This window comes from Nymphaea colorata, chromosome 8, assembly GCF_008831285.2.
Source record: "Nymphaea colorata isolate Beijing-Zhang1983 chromosome 8, ASM883128v2, whole genome shotgun sequence".
NCBI classification, from domain to species: Eukaryota; Viridiplantae; Streptophyta; class Magnoliopsida; order Nymphaeales; family Nymphaeaceae; genus Nymphaea; species Nymphaea colorata.
In genome coordinates, this window is record NC_045145.1 from 9758166 (window position 1) to 9771924 (window position 13759).

Here is a 13759-nt window from a genome sequence, read left to right on the forward strand (position 1 = left end):
GCCTTAATAGGTCATCAGCTCCTTACTCTATTTCCTCCTCACGTTTTCTTCTTCTCCCTCTTCTCTACTTTTTAAACAACAACAACTATTAGCAAGTGAAACACTGTTACACATGGAGAATTGTTAAGACAACCCAAAAGGAAAATTGTAACCAGCTAGAAAGAAACCCATCATAATGTAGACAAAACAGAGTGAAACTTTAGTGCCACAAGTAAAGCCTTACCTCCACGTTCAACCAAACATGTGAACATTCAACTTCGGCAGAACATCAATTGTAAGAATTCCATACATGTGATCAAACATGGGCGATCGTGAATATATTGCCTGAGCCACTGGAAAAAATCACAAGAAAGGAAAAAGAATTTCATGTTTGAGAACTCTTATCAGCTTGAAGGAAACTACTGTAAAGAATACCACAAGTACACCCAACCATTGTACAACTACACCATGCCCTTGCAAAGATTTTTTTAGGCTGCCGTCCCAGTGGGCAGAGCATGACAATGTTTTGTCTAAAGAGCAAAAGAATCTAAATTACTGGTGGATCTATTAAAATAACAAGAGTCTGTGCCATCTCTGGCAGCTATAGCTAATGAGTAAAACTCAAACTGGTATTCTTCTATTCGACAAGTACGCAAAGAACAGAATTTGATTCTCTGTAAATACTATTGGTTCAAAGAGGAAGCGACCACCAAAGAAGTATCTACTTTCTTCTAAGTTGAGTAGTTAGCGTGATTCACAATAGAGAATATAGAGTCGGTGATGACTGAAAGAGTTACAACTGATATTGGTGGTTAGGACTGATGAGTCATAAACAACGGTGAACCCGGTCATGGAAAGGCCATTAACGTCATAAGTCTTGCCCTCCTTTGGGAAGATATTTTGGATGTTGGTGGAATTGGCTAGATTGAGGTTGCGGATGCACGGACCAACTGCGTCCTTCGCCAACTGTACGTCGCACCAGGAAACCCCATTCGGGGAACTCAGCATCTACCCAAGGTGATAGGTGATCCTGCTTGAGTCCGGTACCAGCCCTGAGAACCCGCCTCTCGCCACCACCACCGGTCGGCTTCCTGCCAAACGTAGCCAAATGATGTGGATAGCGAATGGTGGCCAATCATATGAGCAAAATTCAGAAAAGCTTCAACTATTTTATGTCCTTCTGATGGGAAATCCACACGTATTGAATCAACACAAGAAGAGAGCCAAAGACAATGCTATGTGAAAGAATAAAAGGGAAATAAAAACGAATAAAAGGGAAATAAAAACGTGAGTTAAATGTGCTGAAGTTAATCATACTGGGATTGCTTCATGAAAAGCAGAGATTTTTCTGTTTCCTTTTTCATCTTTTCTCCTTTTGGAGGCATTCGAAGTAGCAGACTTGATAAATCATGAAGGAAGGATTTGTGGTCAAATCATCGAATTCAGAAACAATTCGAAACACAATCAGATGAAGTCATGAAGTCTGCGATTGAGAGACAGAGAGATACCGGTGAGAGTCTTCTAGGCACAAGTAGAGTTGGAACCTGCCTTCTGAGCGCTTATACCAGAAGCTCCTCTACTGGTTCACAACCGTATGCTCCAGACTTAGGCTTCAAGTGACTAACAGCAGAGATGGAAGAGACAGAGACAGAGGAGAAAGAAGAAGTAGAAGAGCAAGTTGATACTATCAGATTTAGGGGTTTTCTTCTAAGGGTGTCCTCTCAGGTAATCTTCTAGGGATTAACCAAAACACTAAGTCTTGCTGGGTATAAATAGCCAGCCCCTTAGGTTTTCCCCAAATCCCAGCGGCGGTTAGCGTGAGAGATTTTTTTAGGAAAATGTTTAGATAAAGATGAACTTCATCTCATGAGAAGTTTTGGAGTTAATCTCATAACTGCAAGGCAGTTATGAGATATCTGGATAGGGTTCAATGGCTACTATACAACATCTCCCACTTGGCCATGAGACTGTCAGTTTGCTTCCACTATATGTGGGTTTTCTTTATTTAGTTAGTTACATGGTTTTTCATAACTGGTTTTTTCATCGTAACTTTGTTCAAGATTTACAGCGAGGTTTTTCATTCACTGGTTTTTTCTTCACAACCTTTCAAATATATCTTCACCCCATATGGGCTACATGTTTTGAAAACAATCTTCAGATATTCCTTAGTTAATGAATCAGCTACCATATCATTGGTAGGCAAATATTCAACTGAGATTTCATTTTTCTCGATCATTTCATGAATATAATGGTATTTCACCATTATATATTTACTCTTTGAGCTAACATCTTCATTCTTCATAAGAGATATCGCTGTTTGATTATCACAGTGCAGTTGAATCGGTTTATGATTAAGATCTAATTTCAAGTATTTCAAGAACCGATTTATCCAGACAGCAAAAGTAGTTGCAACATCACATGCTACATATTCTGCTTCCTGAATGTGCTAGGCAACACATCCCGGTTTCTTACAGAACCAGGCTATCGCTCCACCTCCAAAGAGGAATACATATCAAGAAGTAGACTTACTGTCGTCTTTACATCATGCAAAATCTGCATCGAAATAACCAACTAAAGTTAGTTCATCTGCTTGATAGGACAATTTCAGTCCTTTCGTTCCTTTAATGTATCGAAAAATCCTTTTAAGTGTTTACCAGTGAGGCCATCCAGGATTACTTTGATAACGACTCACCAGACTAATAGGATAGCTTATGTTTGGTCTAGTAGCATTAAATACATCAGACTGCCAACTGCTTATGCATATGAAACATTTAATTTTTGTTGTTTTTCACCAGGACAATCCGTCCTGCTTAAGTTTGCTCCTTTAGCTATAAGAGTCCCAATTCATTTGCAGTATAACATACGAAATTTCTTTAAGATATAATCAATATATCGTTCTTGGCTTAAACTCAGGATTCTTGAGTTTCTATCTCGAGTGATCTTTATTCCTAATATATAGGATGCTTCGCCCAAGTCCTTCATTTCGAAGTTCTTGTTCAGCTAAGTCTTTGTTTAGAATATTATGTTGTTATCATTCCTGTTAATAAAATGTCATCAACGTATAATGATAAAATACAGAAAAAGCTCACACTTTTCCAAACATATACACAATGGTCAAGTTGGTTTGTAACAAATCCAAGTTTTGTAATAGCTTTGTGAAAAGCAAAATACCATTGTCTAGGCAACTGCTTCAATCCGTACAACGATTTATTCAGTTTGTACACTTTGTCTTCTTTTTTCTTGATGACATACCGCTGTGGTTGAGTCATATATATAATTTCCTTCAACTCATCATTTAGGAAAGTAGTTTTCACATCCATCTGACAAATATCCAAGTCATAAAATGCTGTGATAGCCAAAATTATTCTAATTGATGCAAACTTTGCAACCGACGAATAGGTTTCTGAGTAATCAATTCCTTCCTTTTGGAAAAAACCTTTCGCCACCAGTCTATCTTTGAATTTCTCGACTGATCCGTCAGCTTTATACTTCTTCCTTAGCACTCATTTACATCCAATGGGTTTTCTATCATTAGGAAGATCTAGTAATTTTCAAACTTTATTATTTTCTATGAAATTTCTTCATCCATAGCATTCATCCAATCTGACGATTCATGTGAGCTTATGGCTTCGTCATATGTCAGATTGTTAGACATTTCGTCAATATCTACTGAATAGTAAAGCTCCTCTGCAAGATATACATAATAATCATTTAAATATGAAGGAGGAGCTCTAGGTTTTTTATGACTTGATAACGTCTGAGATGACGAGGTACTCGGATCAATTGACTCATTACCTAACTGATCTTTAATTAGTTCATTACCAGACTGTTCCTCAGACAATTCCTGCTCAGTTAGTTCATTGCCAAACTGATCTCCAGTCGGTTTATTACCGAACTATTCCTCTAAATATATCAGATAATCCAGTACATCATTTTGATATTCAACTGGATCAATATCTTTATTATTGAGTTCTTCTAGGAACTCTATATTTCTACTTTCTATAAGTGCTATAGACGAATGATATAATCTGTAGCCCTTAGATTCTTTTGGACATCCAATAAATACACATTTTACTGACTTGTTATCTAGTTTATCCAATTTTGGAACTAGAATTTTTACGTGTGCTACAGATCCCCATCTCCTCAGATGTCTCAGATCTGGTTTTACACCAGTCCATCTCTCATAGGGAGTGGTTGGGACTGCTTTACAGGGCACTCGATTTATTGTGTACATAACTGTTAACACAGCTTCACCCCAAAAAACTTTTGGTAATTGTGCACCTGCCAACATGGATTTTACCACGTTCAAGAGAGTTCTGTTACACCTCTCAGCCACACCATTCTGTTGTGGTGTCCTAGACATTGTCTTTTGCCTATTAATTCCAAGATCTTTACTGTATTCGAGGAATTCATTAGACGTGTATTCTCCACTTCGATCAGACCTTACAACTTTGATATATCTTCCAAGTTGTCTCTCGACTTCAGGTTTATATTCCTTGAATTTCTCAAGTGTTTCCGACTTGAACTTAATCAAATAAATATAGTCAAATCTTCATAAGTAGTCAATAAATGTTAAGAAGTATAACTTGCCACTATGAGTTTGGACTCTAAAAGGTCCACAGATATCAGTATGGATTATTTCCAATAATTCAGTGTCCTGAATTACTTCAGACGGAAATGGTTTCCTTGTCATTTTTTCGTATACACACGACTCGCAATTCGCAATTCGCGAAATCATTTATATTGTTGTCAGGTATTAAACCTTATTGTGCTAGAGTCTTCATCTTTTTTATGCTTATATGACTTGATCTTTCATGCCACAAGTTTACATTCACACTTATTGCACAGTCGGAATAAGCATAACTACAAGTTTCATTCATATCATTAAGTTAGAACATACCATGTTCTTTAACAAATTTTTCATCGAACATGGTCCTTTCATGTTTTCCCTCTGTTACTTTCCCTAGAATAAACGAACTTCAAAACCTTTCCGAGTCAGTGCGGGAACAGAAACTAGATTCCTCCTCATAGAAGGGACATACAAAACCTCGTTAAGTACAACATTAGTACCCCCAACATTTAGTCGATATGCCCCAATTCCCATGACATTACAATATGAGTTGTTTTCCATGTAGACCTTGTTTGTTCTTGGACTCAGTTCTTCCATGTGAATCGCACCTTCCTTTGTCTACGCAATGTGATGAGTAGCTCCTAAATCAACCCACCAACTAGTCAAATCTCCATGTGCAAACAAACATTTTGACACGACACAGATGACTTCTCTGTCGGAGTCCCCTTGCGGCTTCCTCCTGTTGTTGTTGTCCCAACCATTGTTATCTTTCTTATTCAGGAATTTTGTCCTCCAGTTCTTCCTGATATGTCCAGGCTTTCCACATCTATAACATTTCACTACAATTCCTTGAGTTTTCTTAGTACCTACAAAATTACCCTTAAACTTGCCATCGTTTTGATTTTTAAATTGTTTGGGTCTTACAGGCACATGACTACTAGCAAGTTTTTAGTAAAAGTGTTGCGGCTTTAATTTTCAATAAATTTGATAGCCTTTTTGAAAAACTAACGAAATAGGTGGATGAATTTCATAATTTCCAAACTTTTGCTTTAAATTCATTCTGTAACCGAGTTTTTCATTTTTTCTGCCCTGTTTTTCTCTCTCCTCACGAGAGCTCCTCTCTCTTCTCATGAAACTCTTTCTTCTTGGGTTTCTTCCCCCTCGCCCTTTCTGTCATCGTTGTGTGAAACACTGCCATCGCAACTACGAGGAAGGCGACCTCCTTTGCTCCCGCCGCCAGGAAGATGCCCAGAGCTGCAACAAACGAGCAGTAGATTTGTGTCTCTGGTTGTCGCTGGAAAAGAGGCAGTGGGGAATCTCCGGTTGCAACAGAAGAGAAAAAAAAAAAAGATGGAGAGGGATCCTGTGAGGACGAGCCTCATCGTTTTGTTCCTCTTTGTTTGTTGCTTAATCTCTCCTTTCTTTTTGACATTTCTCCTCTTTCTCTGCTAGCACTTTGGTGACCGTTGTGCATCCACAAATCAGCAAACAAAGATCTGACCTCAGTTCCCAAAAGCAGCAGGCAATTGGAACGAAGAGAGGTTGATGGCGAACCTCCCATTCTCTGGTTTTCTACCGAGGGATTAAATTCACATAGAGGAAACAAGGAGGTTCACGAGGCTTACAATGTCTATCTATGCCAATCTTGTCTCATTTTTTGTTGCCTTTATTTTCCCTTTTCTATCAAACCTGCTTCTTGCTCCTCCATTTTCAGAGGGTTTTGCAGATGCTGTTTTTCAGCGAGCGCAGGAATACAAGGCTAAAGCCTGAACTATCATGCTTATGCTCTAGATTATGATAGTCTAGCATGCTTGCACAGTCATGAAACATTATCCAAATGACAACATACATACTCAGGCATTCATCATAGGCATCACAGAAGTCTAAAGCGACTTATTGGAACTCGAAGAACTTGATGCTCTGATACCACTGTTGGAGTGAAGGCAGCGGAACGGCGTCTCAAGCTCCTCAACCGGTTCACCACCGGATGCTCGAGACTTAGGCTTCAAGTGACTAACAGCAAAGATGAAAGACACAGAGACGGAGGAGAAAGAAGAAGTAGAAGAGCAAGTGGATACTGTCAGATTTAGGGGTTTCCTTTCAAGGGGCTCCTCTCGAAGATTAACCAAAACACTAAGTATTGCTAGGTATAAATAGCTAGCCCCAGGTTTTCTCCAAATCCCAGTGGTGGTTAGCGTGAGAGATTTTTTAGGAAAAGATTTAGATAAAGATGAACTTCATCTCGTGAGAAGTTTTTGAGTTGCAGTTACGAGATATCCGAATAGGGCTCAATGGTCACTATCCAACAAGGAGCATTGACAAGCAGCAGTAGCAGGAATCCTGTGAGGACGAGCCTCATCGTCGTTGGAAAAGTTGACCTTCTCCAAGCAAAGATTAGAGAATGGGAGAAGTTGATTGTACTCTCAAACAGAAAGACACAGCAAAGGAGGACAGAGAGGCTTGAGGAGACCACCGGCTCTCTATGTATATATGTATATATACCCTCACGACCATGAGGCTTCATTTTGTTTTTTACGCGGCAAATCTTTTATTCAGAATTGCGGGGTGTGTCGGCTCGCGGAGCGAAGTCGTCCGGACGCTCTAAGAATTGACTTCATTAATATGCCTTTTACTTTTTTTTTAATATTTCTAATTTTTTTAATGATAAAACTATCATTTAAGAATTTTTTCCATTTTTCTTAATAATAGAGCTATCGTTTAAGAATTTTTAAAATTTTTGTTTTGGATTTCCTCCAATAGGGAGCTTGCTTTCCTTTATTTTTAAGTTCAGTCCACTTAATTTTTTCATTTTCCCGATTGCGCCGAATAGAGGGCTTGCTTTCCCGTACGATTAAGTTCAATCCGCTGCACAGTTGGATTCAATTTTGTTTAACCGGTTAGTGCCGTTGTTTCATATCATTTCAATAGGAAAATTCACTCTTCCGGTGAGGGCAGAAGCTCCCCCTCTTCCACTATATGTAGGGTTAAGAGCTATTTTATCGTGAATATGTATCCTCATTGCAAGTCAACTAGTGCATACTTGCATCTCTGGTTGTAACAGTTTTGTGTGTTTTATTTTATTTTTTGGCTTACATATAATTGTTATTGCACCTATCTTCTAATCTAAATTGGCTGAAGCTACAAGTATGAAAATATGTTCTTGAGGGTTGATGCAATGTTCAAAGTGGGGGTTAGTAGGTGGCCAATTCTCATTTCAAATATGTGAGCGTTAACTATCTTGTACTACAAAAAGGGAGATCATTGATGCAAATTGAAGTGCAGCTAGAGCAGCATTTTGAGGCATCAAAAACATACTTTATGTGAACAAGGGGTTGAGTGGAAGTTTCGACTCTTTTTTAAACCAGAGTAAGATAAAATACTCTTTCTATTCACTAAATAAAAGCATGAGGATTTGAGAGGGAGTTCAATTGTTTGGAAAGTAGATCTCATAATTAAAGTATTAGGAGATATTAAAAGCACACGAATGGTCCATGTAAGTCGATACAGCCTGATATTAATTAATACGTCAATAAAACAATTAATTTAGTAATAATTTATTCTTAAAAGCCAGCATCGGTAAAGTGAGGCCGAATGCAATTTGACACATTTGTGTCTTGAGTGTTATTTTGTCCAGCTTTCATGTGGTGCGCGTGATAAGCGGGACGCAGCCCACCCTTCCTGGGCCCCTCGCTACTTACTGCGACTAATACAAAGTTCGATTTCGTGCTTGAATTGGCTATATTTATCCGCGACGCTTCCTCTTCGTAGCCTCGTTTCCGTCGCTCGACGCCGCGCTTTTGCTTTCTTGGAACTCTCGCGTTAGCCGTTGCGGGATCTTCCCCGTCTTTTGAAAATTTTCAGTTGCGGGCTTACCACTTAGGTATAATTACCCACAGCTCACATTTGTACTATTAAAAGGATGGCGGTTTGACATTTCTTCTTATCAATTCATATGAATTTATTACCTTATAAAATTCACTTGTCATGTTCAAAAATATATTTATGTCAATTCATATGATTTTATTTACCTTACAAAATTCATTTGACATGTTCAGAAAATATAGTTATGTCAATTCATATGATTTTATAATTACCTTACAAAATTCATTTGACAAGTTCAAAAAATATAGTTATGTCAATTCATATGATTTTTATTACATAACAAAATTCATTTAACATGTTCAGAAAATATAGTTATGTCAATTCATATGATTTTATAAGTACCTTACAAACTTCATTTGACATGTTCAGAAAATATAGTTATGTCAATTCATATGGTTTTATAATTACTTTAAAAATTCATTTGACATGTTCAAAAATATATTTGTGTCAATTCACATGTAGTAATAGAAGAAAAAAAATGCCCAATATGTAAATTAAATTTTATGAGTTGTGAAAGCTTAGAGGGTTAGTTTTAAAAGTCGTAGAAAGTATGAACTATACATCTAGCCTTCTTTTTCTTTTCATTCTATAAGTTACCAACGTTCAACACCTATCCATATAATATATTAAACTCGTTAAAGAAAAATATACATAATATTGAAGCGATAATTAAGAAGCTCTAACAACTTTTAACAAAGTTTACTGCTATTACATTCGATCCTTATAGATATGCCTCTCAAACTTGCATTGGCAGAGTCACGAAATGCCCACACCAGTCAACAAGTAGCCGCTACTGTCTCTTTGTATTTCATTTTTTTAACTGATAACTCTAATCGTACTGTCTAGATAAAAAACAAAATTGGGAGGGTTACTTTTTAAACCTTCATAATATCTTTTAATTACTTAGTGGTCCGGCACAAGAAACAATATGTTAATTTGCAGTTGATCTTCTGGGAAGGTGGTGTTGATGGTCAAAATCTAAATTTATTAATATCTAAATGGTGCGTAAGCAACATGTGATAGAATGCATCAAGAGAGAGAGCGTTCCATTATCACATTATTGAAAAAGCATGGTAACGTAAAGTGCATGTAAGTGCCATTACCATTGGCGAATGTTGGGTGCAATCAGTGTTCAATGGACAGGGATGTCAATAAATCTGATTTGGATTTGAAATTTAGAAAATGACATTAAATTGGATCGGATTGGAAATTTAGAAAATGACATTAAATTGGATTCGGATTTAAATAAATATTCAACCTGATTTGGATTTGCATTTAATTTTAATTAAAAATCCTCTATCTAATGTCCATATAATTTGAAAGTCGGTTCTTAACATATTATAATACGGTTTGGATTCACTTTGAAAATGGGATTGGGATTCTGATTTGGATTTAGACATTGGATTCTATCTGAATTCAAATTGTGATATGGGCTTAATTTTCTTAATTTAAATTAGAAAATGAATTTGTAAACATCTGGAAAAACCGGATATGGTTAAAGGTACATGTTATTCGAACATGATCCAGTGATATCCCTACCGATTTGAAACTAATGGCCTATTCTCTTCGTAATTGGATAACTAAATTAGACAAATAGAATCTGAATCCATTTCAAAGTAGAATTGAAAAAAGTTATAAACAAGATTTAGTTCAGAATTTCCCAGATTCGAATTATTCACCCTTTGTATCACATCCAACAAGTTGACACCTTTCTTGATATCTGATAATGACACAAAATTTTATGGACTGGATACAATTATAATTAGTATCCAGATTCCAGTATAGATTCTCGAATTTATATCCAAAACAGAAGAAAAGAAAAGCTAAATTTGCTGTACCTACACTCACGTTTTCTCTCTCTCTCTCTCTCTCTATATATATATATACACACACACACACACACACACACACACACACACACACACACAATTATGTGCAAATCTATAACATTCAATAGGAATATCTATATAGGTTTCCAAGTCGATTAAAGCTGTTTGTGATGAAATGTACTTGGAACATTCAAAAGTACATGATTAAGAAGAATTTTAAAATTTGATGGGCACATCAGGTTATACGATGAACCAACAAATCTAAAACTACTAAGTGAAATTGTTTTATAAAATCCAGTTCACTCGATGCTGTCTTTTTAAAATGCTGTACTTTTGAACACTTTAAGTACAGATTTACGGTTGGACATCTTTAGAGACTAGTTTTCTCAACTCGTTTTTCTTCTATTACTCTCACTTAATTTTTTTTTTCCTCGTCTCTGATTTTTTTTCTTTCCACAACCATTTTCTTATTGTATGATCCGTGAATTTTGTGAAGGAAAATGAACTTAAAGTTCAATTTCATTTTATAACTAGTCTCACTCATTTGTCACGGGGAGAGAGAGAGAGAGAGAGAGAAAGAGAGAGAGATATGCCTTGAAAACTATTGATCAGAGGTGAGCCACAAATTTCTAGTTAAAAGTAAACATTTTTTGTAAGTCTGTGTGGGCAGTTGCCCGCACATGCATCTGTGTCTCGATCTTTCGCTCATTAAAAAACAAAAAGTAGTAATTTGTGTTAAGAGTGGACAGTCCCATTTGGCTGCAACTTTGAGTTGGACGATGTTGACTCCAGTTTGCAAACCATTGTGAACATCCTGCTAATGATTTTTGAATAATATTTGTGCATCACTCGATGATTGATTTTGTCAATTACGATGTGCAAGGGAACATTTCGTGCTTAAATTGAAGATCTTCAGACTCCTCACCTGAATTAAATTGAAGATCTTCGGACTCCTCTCCTGAATTTTACGCGTCGTGGCCGTCTATGCGATAACTATCCCACCAAGATTGACTTTCTTTACTGACAGACAAGAACCGCCGCAATACAGTACTAACACGTTGTCAGCTGTATCAGCTTTCTGAACATTGCCCTTCTCTTTTTTTTCTATATTTTTTAAAAAATTTACAAACGGTTTTCTCAATTTAAAATTAAAAGTCGTTCTCACCAACCCAAATATTCTTGCAGCTTTATGTTTTCAGCCACAGTTGCTTACCAAATAGGCTAACCAGAGACTTTCGTAAAAAGCATAGATTTTTATTTGTAACGTAAAGTGTATGCCATTTTTATTTGCTATAGTTAAAACGGAGCGACGATGGAGGAGATATCTTAATCGTGGTGTATAATTTAAAAGCATCTCAAATTTACATAATAAACTTATCATGACATGCCACATAGGTTAAACACATAAACTTGGGTTTTTTTAAGATAAATGTCATAATGCCTGTAAAAGTGAGTGAGAATTACCAATAGCAAATAACAGACACAAGAAATATTCACCAAGAGGATTTCCGAGTATTTTGGGCATTTTTGAAAAACAAAAATTCAGATGCTTTTATCAATTTAATTTTGTTTTGTTTTCCATCTTTTTATTGTTTTTATGGGAAGCTTTGTGTAACACTCCGTCCTCTATTGAAAATTATGAGAGTTTTTTAAGGACTTATAAAGGGATTGTTAAAGTGTTTGATTGTCATTGTTATTAACTTTTTTAGAACTAAAACCAAATTGCTATGGTACGGATTTGGATTTGTTGGACTTGGCGCTCGAGATTGGGTCGTTATAGTGGTGGTAGCAGAACAAGGTTCAACATTGGGGCTTGCTGTTTCACTGGCGCAAGCCTGTGTGCTTGAGAGATTAAGGGCATTCTGGTCTTTTTTTTTCAAATTTTTGTTTTTGAATGATGGGATTTGTTTCATTGCCAAGTAAGTAAGGAAAGTATAGTGATAAGTTAAAGAAGAAACGAAACAATGTCCCGTGCGAAAGTCCAACCGAATTGCTGTGACATGACCAAGACATTTGAGTTGTCAAACAAACAGTGTTTTCTTGTCATCAAAATAGACCTTTTCCTTTTCTTTTCTTCCTTGAGTTGGCATGATTGTCATTGTCATTATATATATATATGTATATATATATATAATGAAATTTCAGCTGTCCAGCTTTATGTCTAATTATAATCACTAATGCATTGTATTGTTCGAGTATGATTAAACACACTGGCCCATGTAATGCATCGGACAATATGCTGTGATAGGATAGAAAGAATTCAAGGATCTATGTATATATGTTAAATCCAAGCCAAACAAGGTCGTACTGAAGATTTGGATTCAATTGAATTAGAATTAATCATATTTAAGTAGTACAAGCACAAACTCAGACCTTACTTTTATTATAGAATTGAGATTTAAGTAGTACAAGAACCAAATTCATGTATAATCAGGTCAGATTTCCATAGAGTCCTAGTCATATCTCGGGCTCTGATCCAAATTCAATTATCAAATTGCACACCAATCCAAATCCAATTATATATTGAAATTGGATGACATATCTGATCCATTTATATCCGTAGGTGCAGCCGCAAACCCAAATCCTCAAAACCGTAGCCAACCAGTTTACGCACTAAGTTTGAGTCGATCGGCATGCCATCGTTGTTGAATATATGGGCATTTTGGCTTCATTCGACTTTGGAGAAATGGTCGCTATTGATGAATTCAAGGGGATACACCACGAAACTTCAAGCCCACACAACACTCCCCCTTTTTCTCTTTTAGGTTCACATTAATTTGTCTTCGATCCCTTGTCAATGCCTTGTCCAACCTTCATTCTAAAGGGGCAGCTGACACTCACAAATAAACATATGTAGCTTCCCCAGTCCTCACATGATGAAATAAAACCTTCAACCATGAATTATAATTAGGGAAGAAGCTACAAATTTTTTGTTGCACCAGCTAAACTATAGTTTCAAAATTTTAACAGGAGCTGAAATAAATTTTTTTAATATACATTAAACTAAAAATTTTTATACTTCACATATAAATTTTTGAATTTTTTAAAATATGAGAGGAAGGGAGGGGTGGGGTTGGTGGGGCCAAGCCCCTGCCTCCGCCCCTGCTCGTAACGACAATCGAATTTGGAGATTATTAAACAAAATATATGATAAAGATATTAGGTAAAAAAGACACTTAAAAGGCGTGTTTGGATGCAAGCCCGCATTAATCTTTTCCCGGTTATTCATTTAAAACCAGTTCTTGTCATGCACAACCAAACATTTTTTAAAAAATTATATTTTCAAAACTCATTAAAAGAATTGGTTTTTACAAAATTAGGTTTTCAAAAAAATAATTTGTTTTTTCAAAGTATCATCCAAACACTATCTTAGGCTTGCAAACTCTTTATTTTAATTGGTCAAATGTCACCTTTTTAATTCTAAAATTCCACAATTCCGGCTTCATCAAACACCCCCTTAAAGCAAAGTGACGACCTAAGACGTAAATTCATCAATGTC